Consider the following 13,491-nt stretch of genomic DNA (forward strand, 5'->3'; position numbering starts at 1 on the left):
ACATCCCTTCGTCTTGGGAGATGCAAGACGAGCCTGCATTCAATTCACTGCAGGGATATCCGGCCTTACTTCGAGTCAGAGCATCTCGGTGTCCATTACACTTGAAGCCACAAACTCAGGGTCCCTATCACATACCTGTAGCTGAGAGAAGCCTCCTCTTGAGGTGCTTGTGGAAAGTTGGTATTCCTCTTGAGTCGAAGCCAGGGACTAAGATCTCATCTCGAGTTGATTTGGCGTCCAAGGAGCCCTTTCGTGTTGTTCCAGTGACCTCAGGATCCCTCTAGACTTGAGACAGTGATCTTGGGTTTTCTCTGGAGTGCCATCAAGGAAATCAAGGCTCCTATCATGTTTGATGTGGAACACGGAATTGCTCTGCCCGCAGGGCAGGGGAATTGGGCCTCATCTCGCGGCGAGGGGGAAGTCTCATGGTTTTTCTCGAGTTGCGGCCGGAACCTGGGGTATATTCTCGAGTTACGACGGGGAGGGCCCTTCCAGACACGTGTTTGTTCAGCGACGTCAGGACTCCTACCTAGGTGCGAGGGACACCTCGGGATTCTCCTCGAGTCTTGGCATAGCAATTGGGTCGTGTCTCCACGTGAGGCGGAAGACCCAGTGTCCCTTTCCACGTGCCACACATATCCTGGGACTCCTATCCATTTTCAAGAGGAGTCAGGCATCGTCTCCTTTGGAAGCATTGATCTCCGCGGACCTCTCGAGTTTTCAAAGGATGTGAGGCCTCCGGTCGTGATGAGGTGGAGGACTAGGACTTTCTCTGTGGTCTCCACAGGGGATTCAGACATCCCTCCGTCTTGGGAGATGCAAGACGAGCCTGCATTCAATTCACTGCAGGGATATCCGGAATAACTTCGAGTCAGAGCATCTCGGTGTCCATTCCACTTGAGGCCACAAACTCAGGGTCCCTCTCACATACCTGTAGCTGAGAGAAGCCTCCTCTTGAGGTGCTTGTGGAAAGTTGGTATTCCTCTTGAGTAGAAGACAGTGATTAATCTCTCATCACGAGTTGATTTGGAGTCCACGGAGCCCTTTGGGGTTGCTCCAGTGACCTCAGGATCCCTCTAGACTTGAGACAGTCATCTTGGGTTTTCTCTGGAGTGCCATCAAGGAAATCAAGGCTCCATTCACGTTTAATGTGGAACACGGAATTGCTCTGCATGCAGTGCAGCGGAATTGGGCCTCATCTCGCGGGGAGGGGGAAGTCTCATGGTTTTTCTCGAGTTGGGGCCGGAACCTGGGGTATATTCTCGAGTTACGACGGGGAGGGCCCTTCCAGACACGTGTTTGTTCAGCGACGTCAGGACTCCTGCCTAGGTGCGAGTGACACCTCGGGATTCTCCTCGAGTCTTGGCATGGCAATTGGGACGCGTCTCCACGTGAGGCGGGAGACCCAGGGTCCCTTTCCACGTGCCACAGGGATCCGGGGACTCCTATCCATTTTCTGGAGGAGTCAGGCATCGTCTCCTTTGGAAGCATTGATCTCCGCGTACCTCTCGAGTTTTCAAAGGATGTGAGGCCTCCGGACGCGATGAGGCGGAGGACTAGGTCTTTCTCTGTGGTCTCCACAGGGGATTCAGACATCCCTTCGTCTTGGGAGATGCAAGACGAGCCTGCATTCAATTCACTGCAGGGATATCCGGAATAACTTCGAGTCAGAGCATCTCGGTGTCCATTCCACTTGAGGCCACAAATTCAGGGTCCCTCTCACATACCTGTAGCTGAGAGAAGCCTCCTATTGAGGTGCTTGTGGAAAGTTGGTATTCCTCTTGAGTCGAAGCCAGGGACTAAGCTCTCATCTCGAGTTGATATGGGGTCCACGGAGACCTTTCATGTTGCTCCAGTGACCTCAGGATCCCTCTAGACTTCAGACAGTGATCTTGGGTTTTCTCTGGAGTGCCATCAAGGAAATCAAGGCTCCTATCAAATTTGATGCAGAACACGGAATTGCTCTGCACGCAGTGCAGGGGAATCGGGCTCATCTCGCGGCCAGGGGGAAGTCTCATGGTTTTTCTCGAGTTGCGGCCGGAACCTGGGGTATATTCTCGAGTTACGACGGGGAGGGCCCTTCCAGACACGTGTTTGTTCAGCGACGTCAGGAGTCCTGCCTAGGTGCGAGGGACACCTCGGGATTCTCCTCGAGTCTTGGCATGGCAATTGGGACGCGTCTCCACGTGAGGCGGGAGACCCAGGGTCCCTTTCCACATGCCACAGTGATCCTGGGACTCCTATCCATTGTCAACAAGAGTCAGGCATCGTTTCCTCTGGAAGCATTGATCTCCGCGGAACTCTCGAATTTTCAAAGGATGTGAGGCCTCCAGTCTCGATGAGGAGGAGAACTAGGTCTTTCTCTGTTGTCTCCACAGGGGATTCAGACATCCCTTCGTCTTGGGAGATGCAAGACGAGCCTGCTATCAATTTACTGCAGGGATATCCGGCCTTACTTCGAGTCAGAGCATCTCGGTGTCCATTCCACTTGAGGCCACAAAGTCAGGGGCCCTCTCACATACCTGTAGCTGAGAGAAGCCTCCTCTTGAGGTGCTTGTGAAAAGTTGGTATTCCTCTTGAGTCGAAGCCAGGGACTAAGCTCTCATCTCGAGTTGATTTGGGGTCCACGGAGCCCTTTGGTGTTGCTCCAGTGACCTCAGGATCCCTCTAGACTTGAGACAGTGATCTTGGGTTTTCTCTGGAGTGCCATCAAGGAAATCAAGGCTCCTTTCACGTTTGATGTGGAACACGGAATTGCTCTGCACACAGTGCAGGGGAATCGGGCCTCCTCTCGCGGCGAGGGGGAAGTCTCATGGTTTTTCTCGAGTTGCGGTCGGAACCTGGGGTATATTCTCGAGTTACGACGCGGAGGGCCCTTCCAGACACGTGTTTGTTCATCGACCTCAGGACTCCTGCCTAGGTGCGAGGGACACCTCGGGATTCTCCTCGAGTCTTGGCATGGCAATTGGGACGCGTCTCCACGTGAGGCGGGAGACCCAGTGTCCCTTTCCAGGAGCCACAGGGATCCTGGGACTCCTATCCATTTTCAAGAGGAGTCAGGCATCGTCTCCTTTGGAAGCATTGATCTCCGCGGACCTCTCGAGTTTTCAAAGGATGTGAGGCCTCCGGTCGCGATGAGGCGGAAAACTAGGTCTTTCGCTGTGGTCTCCACAGGGGATTCAGACATCCCTTCGTCTTGGGAGATGCAAGACGAGCCTGCATTCAATTCACTGCAGGGATATTCGGCCTTACTTCGAGTCAGAGCATCTCGGTGTCCATTCCATTTGAGGCCACAAACTCAGGGTCCCTCTCACATACCTGTAGCAGAGAGAAGCCTCCTCTTGAGGTGCTTGTGGAAAGTTGGTATTCCTCTTGAGTCTAAGCCAGGGACTAATCTCTCATCTCGAGTTGATTTGGGGTCCACGGAGCCCTTTCGTGTTGCTCCAGTGACCTCAGGATCCCTCTAGACTCTAGACAGTGATCTTGGGTTTTCTCTGGAGTGCCATCAAGGAAATCAAGGCTCCTTTCACGTTTGATGTGGAACACGGAATTGCTCTGCTTGCAGTGCAGGGGAATCGGGCCTCATCTCGCGGCGAGGGGGAATTCTCATGGTTTTTCTCAAGTTGCGGCCAGAACTTGGGGTATATTCTGGAGTTACGATGGGGAGGGCCCTTCCAGACACGTGTTTGTTCATCGATGTCAGGACTCCTGCCTTGGTGTGAGGGAAACCTCGGGATTCTCCTCGAGTCTTGGTATGGCAATTGAAACGCGTCTCCACGTGAGGCGGGAGACCCAGTGTCCCTTTCCACGTGCCACAGGGATCCTGGGGCTCCTATCCATTTTCAAGAGGAGTCAGGCATCGTCTCCTTTGGAAGCATTGATCTCCGCGGACCTCTCGAATTTTCAAAGATGTGAGGCGTCCGTTCGCGATGAGGCGGAGGACTAGGTCTTTCTCTGTGGTCTCCACAGGGTATTCAGACATACCTTCCTCTTGGGAGATGCAAGACGAGCCTGCATTCAATTCACTGCAGGGATATCCGGCCTTACTTCGAGTCAGAGCATCTCGGTGTCCATTCCACTTGAGGCCACAAACTAAGGGTCCCTCTCACATACCTGTAGCTGAGAGAAGCCTCCTCTTGAGGTGCTTGTGGAAACTTGGTATTCCTCTTGAGTCGAAGCCAGGGACTAAGCTCTCATCTCGAGTTGATTTGGGGTCCACGGATGCCTTTCGTGTTGCTCCAATGACCTCAGGATCCCTCTAGACTTGAGACAGTGATCTTGGGTTTTCTCTGGAGTGCCATCAAGGAAATCAAGGCTCCTTTCACGTCTCATGTGGAACACGGAATTGCTCTGCACACAGTGCAGGGGAATCGGGCCTCATCTCGGGGCTAGAGGGAAGTCTCATGGTTTTTCTCGAGTTGCGGCCGGAACCTGTGGTATATTGTCGAGTTACGACGGGGAGGGCCCTTCCAGACACGTGTTTGTTCAGCGACGTCAGGACTCCTGCCTAGGTGCGAGGGACACCTCGGGATTCTCCTCGAGTCTTGGCATGGCAATTGAGACGCGTCTCCACGTGAGGCGGGAGACCCAGTGTCCCTTTCCAGGAGCCACAGGGATCCTGGGGCTCCTATCCATTTTCAAGAGGAGTCAGGCATCGTCTCCTTTGGAAGCATTGATCTCCGCGGACCTCTCGAGTTTTCAAAGGATGTGAGGCCTCCGGTCGCGATGAGGCGGAAAACTAGATCTTTCGCTGTTGTCTCCACAGGGGATTCAGACATCCCTTCGTCTTGGGAGATGCAAGACGAGCCTGCATTCAATTCACTGCAGGGATATCCAGCCTTACTTCGAGTCAGAGCATCTCGGTGTCCATTCCATTTGAGGCCACAAACTCAGGGTCCCTCTCACATACCTGTAGTTGAGAGAAGCCTCCTCTTGAGGTGCTTGTGGAAAGTTGGTGTTCCTCTTGAGTCGAAGCCAAGGACTAAGCTCTCATCTCGAGTTGACTTGGGGTCCACAGACCCCTTTCATGTTGCTCCAGTGACCTCAGGATCCCTCTAGACTTGAGACAGTGATCTTGGGTTTTCTCTGGAGTGCCATCAAGGAAATCAAGGCTCCTTTCACGTTTGATGTGGAACACGGAATTGCTCTGCACGCAGTGCAGGGGAATCGGGCCTCATCTCCCGGCGAGGGGGAAGTCTCATGGTTTTTCTCGAGTTGCGGCCGGAACCTCGGGTATATTCTCGAGTTACGATGGGGAGGGCCCTTCCAGACACGTGTTTGTTCAGCGACGTCAGGACTCCTGCCTAGGTGCAAGGGACACCTCGGGATTCTCCACGAGTCTTGGCATGGCAATTGGGACGCGTCTCCACGTGAGGCGGGAGACCCAGTGTCCCTTTCCACGTGCCACAGGGATCCTGGGACTCCTATCCATTTTCAAGAGGAGTCAGGCATCGTCTCCTTTGGAAGCATTGATCTCTGCGGACCTCTCGAGTTTTCAAAGGATGTGAGGCCTCCGGTCGCGATGAGGCGGAGAACGAGGTCTTTCTCTGTGGTTTCCACAGGGGATTCAGACATCCCTTCGTCTTGGGAGATGCAAGAGGAGACTGCATTCAATTCACTGTAGGGATATCCGGCCTTACTTTCAGTCAGAGCATCGCGGTGTCCATTCCACTTGAGGCCACACACTAAGTTTCCCTCTCACATACCTGTAGCTGAGAGAAGCCTTCTCTTGAGGTGCTTGTGGAAAGTTGGTATTCCTCTTGAGTCGAAGCCAGGGACTAAGCTCTCATCTCGAGGTGATTGGGGTCCACGGAGCCCTTTCGTGTTGCTACAGTGACCTCAGCATCCCTCTAGACTTGAGACAGTGATCTTGGGTTTTCTCTGGAGTGCCATCAAGGAAATCAAGGCTCCTTTCACGTTTAATGTGGAACACGGAATTGCTCTGCACGCAGTGCAGGGGAATCGGGCCTCATCTCGCGGCGAGGGGAAAGTCTCATGGTTTTTTTTGAGTTGCGGCCTGAACCTGGGGGATATTCTCGAGTTACGAGGGGAGGGCCCTTCCAGACACGTGTTTGTTCAGCGACGTCAGGACTCCTGCCTAGGTGCGAGGGACACCTCGGGATTCTCATCGAGTCTTGGCATGGCAATTGGGACGCGTCTCCACATGAGGCGGGAGACGCAGGGTCCCTTTCCACGTGCCACAGGGATCCTGGGACTCCTATCCATTTTCAAGAGGAGTCAGGCACCGTCTCCTTTGGAAGCATTGATCTCCGCGGACCTCTCGAGTTTTCAAAGGATGTGAGGCCTCTGGTCGCGATAAAGCGGAGAACTAGGTCTTTCTCTGTGGTCACCACAGGGGATTCAGACATTCCTTTGTCTTTGGAAATGCAAGAGGAGCCTGCATTCAATTCACTGCAGGGATATCCGGCCTTACTTCGAGTCAGAGCATCTCGGTGTCCATTCCACTTGAGGCCACAAACTCAGGGTCCCTCTCACATACCTGTAGGTGAGAGAAGCCTCCTCTTGAGGTGCTTGTGGAAAGTTGGTATTCCTCTTGAGTCGAAGCCAGGGACTAAGCTCTCATCTCGAGTTGATTTGGGGTTTACGGAGCCCTTTCCTGTTGCTACAGTGACCTCAGGATCCCTCTAGACTTGAGACAGTGATCTTGGGTTTTCTCTGGAGTGCCATCAAGGAAATCAAGGCTCCTTTCATTTTTGATGTGGAACACGGAATTGTTCTGCACGCAGTGCAGGGGAATCAGGCCTCATCTCCCGGCGAGGGGGAATTCTCATGGTTTTTCTAAAGTTGCGGCCAGAACATGGGGTATATTCTGGAGTTACGATGGGGAGGGCCCTTCCAGACACGTGTTTGTTCAGCGACGTCAGGACTCCTGCCTAGGTTCGAGGGACACCTCGGGATTCTCCTCGAGTCTTGGCATGGCAATTGAGATGCGTCTCCACGTGAGGCGGGAGACACAGGGTCCCTTTCCACGTGCCACAGGTATCCTGGGGCTCCCATCCATTTTAAAGAGGAGTCAGGCATCGTCTCCTTTGGAAGCATTGATCTCCGCAGATCTCTCAAGTTTTCAAAGGATGTGAGGCCTCCGGTCGCGATGAGGTGGAAAACTAGGTCTTTCTCTGTGGTCTCCACAGGGGATTCAGACATCCCTTCGTCTTGCGAGATGCAAGACGAGCCTGCATTCAATTCACTGCAGGGATATCCGGCCTTACTTCGAGCCAGAGCATCTCGGTGTCCATTCCACTTGAGGCCACAAACTCAGGGTCCGTCTCACATACCTATACCTGAGGGAAGCCTCCTCTTGAGGTGCTTGTGGAAAGTTGGTATTCCTCTTGAGTCGAAGCCAGGGACTAAGCTCTCATCTCGAGTTGATTTGGGGTCCACGGAGCCCTTTCCTGTTGCTACAGTGACCTCAGGATCCCTCTAGACTTGAAACAGTGATCTTGGGTTTTCTCTGGAGTGCCATCAAGGAAATCAAGGCTCCTTTCACGTTTGATGTGGAACACGGAATTGCTCTGCGCGCAGTGCAGGGGAAGCGGGCCTCATCTCGCAGTGAGGGGGAAGTCTCATGGTTTTTCTCGAGTTGCGGCCGGAACCTCGGGTATATTCTCGAGTTACGACGGGGAGGACCCTTCCAGACACGTGTTTGTTCAGCGACGTCAGGACTCCTGCCTAGGTGCGAGGGACACCTCGGGATTCTCCTCGATTCTTGGCATGGCAATTGGGACGCGTCTCCACGTGAGGCGGGAGACCCAGGGTCCCTTTCCACGTGCCACAGCGATCCTGGGACTCCTATCCATTTTCAAAAGGAGTCAGGCATCGTCTCCTTTGGAAGCATTGATCTCCGCGGACCTCTCGAGTTTTCAAAGGATGTGAGGCACTCGTTCGCGTTGAGCCGGAGGACTAGGTCTTTCTCTGTGGTCTCCACAGGGGATTCAGACAACCCTTCATCTTGGGAGATGCAAGACGAGCCTGCATTCAATTCACTGCAGGGATATCCGGCCTTATTTCGAGTCAGAGCATCTCGGTGTCCATTCCACTTGAGGCCACAAATTCAGGGTCCCTCTCACATACCTGTAGCTGAGAGAAGCCTCCTCTTGAGGTGCTTGTGGAAAGTTGGTGTTCTTCTTGAGTCGAAGCCAAGGTCTAAGCTCTCATCTCGAGTTGACTTGGGGTCCACAGAGCCCTTTCTTGTTGCTCCAGTGACCTCAGGATCCCTCTAGACTTGAGACAGTGATCTTGGGTTTTCTCTGGAGTGCCATCAAGAAAATCAAGGATCCTTTCACGTTTGATGTGGAACACGGAATTGCTCTGCACACAGTGCAGGGGAATCGGGCCTCATCTCGCGGCGAGGGGGAAGTCTCATGGTGTTTCTCACGTTGCGGCCAGAACCTGTGGTATATTCTCGAGTTACGACGGGGAGGGCCCTTCCAGACACGTGTTTGTTCAGCGACGTCAGGACTCCTGCCTAGGTGCGAGGGACACCTCGGGATTCTCCTCGAGTCTTGGCATGGCAATTGGGACGCGTCTCCACGTGAGGCGGGAGTCCCAGGGTCCCTTTCCAAGTGCCACAGGTATCCTGGGTCTCCTATCCATTTTCAAAAGGAGTCAGGCATCGTCTCCTTTGGAAGCATTGATCTCCGCGGACCTCTCGAGTTTTCAAAGGATGTGAGGCCTCCGTTCGCGTTGAGGCGGAGGAATTGGACTTTCTCTGTGGTCTCCACAGGGGATTCAGACAACCCTTCGTCTTGGGAGATGCAAGACGAGCCTGCATTCAATTCACTGCAGGGATATCCGGCCTTACTTCGAGTCAGAGCATCTTGGTGTCCATTCCACTTGAGGCCGCAAACTCAGGGTCCCTATCACATACCTGTAGCTGAGAGAAGCCTCCTCTTGAGGTGCTTGTGGAAAGTTTGTGTTCCTCTTGAGTCGAAGCCAGGGACTAAGCTCTCATCTCGAGTTGACTTGCGGTCCACAGAGCCCTTTCGTGTTGCTCCAGTGACCTCAGGATCCCTCTCGACTTGAGACAGTGATCTTGGGTTTTCTCTGGAGTGCCATCAAGGAAATCAAGGCTCCTTTCACGTTTGATGTGGAACACGGAATTGCTCTGCACGCAGTGCAGGGGAATTGGGCCTCATCTCGCGGCGAGGGGGAAGTGTCATGGTTTTTCTCGAGTTGCGGACGGAACCTGGGGTAAATTCTCGAGTTACGACGGGGAGGGCCCTTCCAGAAACGTGTTTGTTCAGCGACGTCAGGACTCCTGCCTAGGTGCGAGGGACACCTCGGGATTCTCATCGAGTCTTGGCATGGCAATTGGGACGCGTCTCCACATGAGGCGGGAGACCCAGGGTCCCTTTCCACGTGCCACAGGGATCCTGGGACTCCTATTCATTTTCAAGAGGAGTCAGGCACCGTCACCTTTGGAAGCATTGATCTCTGCGGACCTCTCAAGTTTTCAAAGGATGTGAGGTCTCCGGTCGCGATGAAGCGGAGAACTAGGTCTTTCTCTGTGGTCACCACAGGGGTTTCAGACATCCCTTCGTCTTTGGAGATGCAAGAGGAGCCTGCATTCAATTCACTGCAGGGATATCCGGCCTTACCTCCAGTCAGAGCATCTCGGTGTCCATTCCACTTGAGGCCACAAACTCAGGGTCCCTCTCACATACCTGTAGCTGAGAGAAGCCTCCTCTTGAGGTGCTTGTGGAAAGTTGGCATTCCTCTTGAGTCGAAGCCAGGGACTAAGCTCGCATCTCGTTTTGATTTGGGGTCCACGGAGCCCTTTCATGTTGCTCCAGTGATCTCAGGATCCCTCTAGACTTGAAATAGTGATCTTGGGTTTTCTGAAGTTCTGAAATGCTGTGAAAAACATGAAGAGCCTAAAAGGTGTGAAAAATATGAAAAGCTTCAAAAGATGTCACAAATATGAGGAGCATGAAACGGTCTGAAAATTAGGAGGAGCATGAAGTCATGTTGAAAAACATGAAGAGCCTGAAAATGTGTGAAAAATACGAAGAGCTTCAAAAGGTGTCACAAATATGAGGAGCATGAAACGGTCTGAAATATATGAGGAGCATGAAGCGGTGTTCAAAAACATGAAGAGCCTGAAAACGTGTGAAAAATTTGAAGAGCTTCAAAAATGTGAAAAATATGAAGAGCATGAAACGGTCTGAAAAGTAGGAGAAGCATGAAGCGGTGTTCAAAAACATGTAGAGCCTGAAAAGATGTGAAAAAAAAGAAGAGCTTCAAAAGCTGTGAAGTATATGAGGAGCATGAAACGGTCTAAAATAAGAGGAGCATGAAGCGGTGTTAAAAAACCTGAAGGGCCTGAAAAGTTGTGAAATATATGAAGAGCATCAAAAGGTGTCAAAAATATAAGGAGCATGAAACGGTCTGAAAAATAGGAGGAGCATGAAGCCGTGTTGAAAAACATGTAGCGCCTGAAAAGGTGTGAAAAATAAAGAGCTTCAAAAGGTGTCAAAAATATGTGGAGCATGTAACGGTTTGAAAAATAGGAGGAGCATGAAGCGGTGTTCAAAAACATGAAGATCCTGAAATGGTGTGAAAAATACGAAGAGCTTCAAAAGGTGTGAAATACATGAGGAGCATGAAACTGTCTGAAAATAAGGAGGAGCATGAAGCGCTGTTGAAAAACATGAAGAGCTTGAAAAGGTGTAAAAAATATGAAGAGCTACAAAATGTGTGAAATACATGAGGAGCATGAAACGGTGTATAAAATAGGAGGAGCATGAAGCGGTGTTCAAAAACATGAAGAGCCTGAAAAGGTGTGAAAAATATGAAGAGCTTCAAAAGATGTGAAATACATTAGAGCATGAAACTGTCTGAAAATAGGAGGAGCATGAGACGGTGTTGAAAAACTTGAAGAGCCTGAAAAGGTGTGAAAAATATGAAGAGCTTCAAAAGGTGTGAAAAATATGAGGAGCATGAACGGTCTGAAAAAGAGAATGAGAATGAAGCAGTGTTCAAAAACATGAAGAGCCTGAGAAGATGCGGAAAATATGAAGAGCTTCAAAAGGTGTCAAAATTAAGAGGAGCATGAAATGGTCTGAAAAACAGGAGGAGCATGAAGCGGTGTTGAAATACATGAAGAGCCTGAAAAGGTGTGAAAAATATGAAGAGCTTCAAAAGGTGTGAAATACTTGAGGAGCATGAAACGGTCTGAAAAATAGGAGGATCATGAAGAGTTGTTGAAAAACATGAACAGCCTGATAGGTGTGAAAAATATGAAGAGCTTCAAAAGTTTTCAAAAATATGAGGAGCATGAAACTGTCTGAAATATAGCAGGAGCATGAAAAGGTGTTAAAAAACATGAAGAGCCTGAAATGGTGTGAAAAATGTGAAGAGCTTCAAAAGGTGTGAAAAATAGGAGGAGCATGAAGAGGTGTTCAAAAACATGAAATGCCTGAAAAGTTGTAAAAAATATAAAGAGCTTCAAAATGTGTCAAAATATGAGGAGCCTGAAACGGTCTGAAAAACAGGAGGAGCATGAAGCGGTCTTCAAAAATATGAAGAGCCTGAAAAGGTGTGAAAAATATGAAGAGCTTCAAAAGGTGTCAAAAATATGAGAGGCATGAAACGGTCTGAAAAATTGGAAGAGCAAGAAACGGAGTTCAAAAACATGAAGAGCCAGAAGAGATGTGAAAAATATGAAGAACTACAAAAGTTGTCAAAAATATGAGGAGCAAGAACCGTCTGAAAAATAGGAGGAGCATGAAGCGGTGTTGAAAAACATGAAGAGTCTGAAAAAGTGTGAAAAATATAAAGAGCTTCAAAAGGTGTCAAAATATGAGGAGCATGAAACTGTCTGAAATATATGAGGAGAATGAAAAGGTGTTAAAAAACATGAAGAGCTTCAAAACGTGTCAAAAATATGAGGAGCATAAAACGGCCTCACATATAGGAGGAGCATGAATCGCTGATGAAAAACATGGAGAGCCTGAAAAGGTGTGAAAAATATGAAGAGCTTCAAAACGTGTCAAAAATATGAGGAGCATGATACGGTCTCAAAAATAGGAAGAGCATGAAACGGTTTGAAAAATATGAGGGCATGAAACTGTTGTGAAAAACATGAAGAGTCTGAAATGGTGTGAAAAATATGAAGAGCTTCAAAACGTGTCAAAAATATGAGGAGCATGAAACGGTCTGAAAAACAGGAGGATCATGAAGCCGCGTTGAAAAACATCGGGAGCCGGAAAAGGTGTGAAAAATATGAACAGCTTTAAAAGGTGTCAAAAATATGAGGAGCATGAAACGGTCTGAAAAATAGGAGGAGCATGAAACGGTGTTCAAAAACATGAAGAGCCTGAAATGGTGTGAAAAATATGAAGAGCTTCAAAAGGTTGGAAATACATGAGGAGCATGCAACGGTCTGAAATATAGGAGGAGCATGAAGCGGTGTTGAAAAACATGAACAGCTGAAAAGGTGGGTAAAATATGAAGAGCTTTAAAAGGTGTCAAAAATATGAAGAGCATGAAACGGTCTGAAAAATAGGAGGAGCATTAAACGGTGTTCAAAAACATGAAGAGCCTGAAAAGGTGTGAAAAATATGAAGAGCTTCAAAAGGTGTGAAAAATATGAGGAGAATGAAACGGTCTGAAATATTGGAGGAGCAAGAAACGGAGTTCAAAAACATGAAGAGCCAGCAAACGTGTGAAGAATATGAAGAGCTTCAAAAGGTGTCAAAAATATGAAGAGCATGAAACGGTCTGAAAAATAGGAGGAGCATTAAACGGTGTTCAAAAACATGAAGAGCCTGAAAAGGTGTGAAAAATATGAAGAGCTTCAAAAGGTGTGAAAAATATGAGGAGAATGAAACGGTCTGAAATATTGGAGGAGCAAGAAACGGAGTTCAAAAACATGAAGAGCCAGCAAACGTGTGAAGAATATGAAGAGCTTCAAAAGGTGTCAAAATATGAGGAGCATGAAACTGTCTGAAATATAGGAGGAGCATGAACCGGTGTTGAAAAACATGAAGAGCCTGAAAAGGTGGGTAAAATATGAAGAGCTTCAAGGTGTAAAAAATATGAAGAGCATGAAACGTTCTGAAAAATAGGAGGAGCATGAAACGGTCTGAAAAATGGGAGGAGCATGAAGCGGTGTTGAAAAAAATGAAGAGCCTGAAAACGTGTGAAAAACATGAAGAGGTTAAAAGTTGTGAGAAATATAAAGAGCTTCAAAAGGTGTCAAAAATGAGACGAGCATGAAACGGTCTGGAAAGTAGGACGAGCATGAAGCGGTGTTGAAAAACATGAAGAGCCAGAAAAGGTGTGAAAAATATGAAGAGCTTCAAAAAGTGTCAAAAATATGAGGAGCATGAAACGATCTGAAAAATTGGAGGAGCATGAAGTGGTGTGAAAAACATGAAGAGCCTAAAAAGGTATGAAAAATATGAAGAGCTTCAAAACGTGTCAAAAATATGAGGAGCATGAAACGGTCTGAAAAACAGGAGGATCATG

This window comes from Dama dama, unplaced genomic scaffold (assembly GCF_033118175.1).
Source record: "Dama dama isolate Ldn47 unplaced genomic scaffold, ASM3311817v1 ptg000094l, whole genome shotgun sequence".
NCBI classification, from domain to species: domain Eukaryota; kingdom Metazoa; phylum Chordata; class Mammalia; order Artiodactyla; family Cervidae; genus Dama; species Dama dama.